Genomic DNA, 1,526 nt, shown 5'->3' on the forward strand with positions numbered 1-1,526 from the left:
AATTTTGCAAGCATTATATGTAATTTTGTACTACCCTACGTGGTCTTTGAACTAACTGGCTCATAAGACATATTTTTTGTAATCTGCTGTGTTTTACTAGGGAATAATTGCATTTAAATCAGTATTTCCCTGCCTCTTGCAGTGCAGGTAAAACACATTTCTTTGTTCAGAATTCTTTTAAACAATTACAAAATGGGCCCTTTTGCAGTTCCTGATAATCTTGTAATGGAAACAATCACACCTTGATTTAAATTTATATAATTAGCCAAGAAATTAATCAGTTTATAAAGTACATTTCAACCATGTATGTATAATGTATTGCAAATGTAGAATACACTGAAAATACTCTCTTCTTTTTTTATTTGTAATAGGACTTCCCTAGTATAATATATTTGTTGACATTACCAGTAAACATTGACATTTTTCCACTGGCCCAAATCCACAGTAAATGGATATACATTAGATTTTACTTTTGCCTTGAACCTGACATGATGTAGAATATGTCATGTAAGTATCACAAGTACATTACTAATATCACACGTACATTATAAGTATCACACGCACATTACAAGTATACAAGTATTTCACATACATTACAAGTATACAAGTATTTCACATACATTACAAGTATTACACATACATTACAAGTATTACACGTACATATCAAGTGTACATATATTTCACCTACATTACAAGTATATAAGTACTTCAGCTACATTACAAGTATTACACGTATATTACAAGTATTTCACATACATCACAAGTATAAAAGTATTACATGTAAATTACAAGTATTACACGTACATTAGAAGTATTACAAATACATATCAAGTATACAAATATTTCACCTACATTACAAGTATATAAGTACTTCAGCTACATTACAAGTATTACACGTATATTACAGGTATGCAGGCACTACATGTATATTTGAAGTATACAAATATTACACGTACATTACAAGTATACAAGTATTTCACGTACGTTACAAGTATTTAAGTGTTACAAGTACATTACAAGTATAAAAGTATACTGTGTGCAGAAATCTATCTTATTGATGTAGAAGTCGCCGAGTGATCTTTCACATAGCAACGTCCATGGCTACTGGTCTGCCTAAGGCACAAGCCACACTGTGCACGTAATCCACATTTTCCGGTCATCGGACACGGTTCCTATTAAAATATAGTGGTTGGATGAATCCCCATCACTTCGGAAGAAGATACTGATAATGGAGGTCATTCAAGGGTATTATTCAAACAGCTGATTTACTGAGGGGTGCTGAGTTCTTGTCCTTCAGTTTGCTCAAAACGTGTGGAATGCACATGTCAGAATGTTGGCAGTGCAAAATATGGACACCTGTGTTGCAAGAAATTCTTCTGGCATTAGTGAGTGGACCTTAGTGAGAGTAAAATATGTTTCTATATTTGTAAAGATCTTCACATATGCCTGTATAAGGTGAGTAATAGCTAACCTGTTGCATTTCAAGAGGCAAATTGGTGGGATTTTGTATGTGTAGTCATTATTTA

This window comes from Lissotriton vulgaris, unplaced genomic scaffold, assembly GCF_964263255.1.
Source record: "Lissotriton vulgaris unplaced genomic scaffold, aLisVul1.2 SCAFFOLD_1831, whole genome shotgun sequence".
NCBI classification, from domain to species: domain Eukaryota; kingdom Metazoa; phylum Chordata; class Amphibia; order Caudata; family Salamandridae; genus Lissotriton; species Lissotriton vulgaris.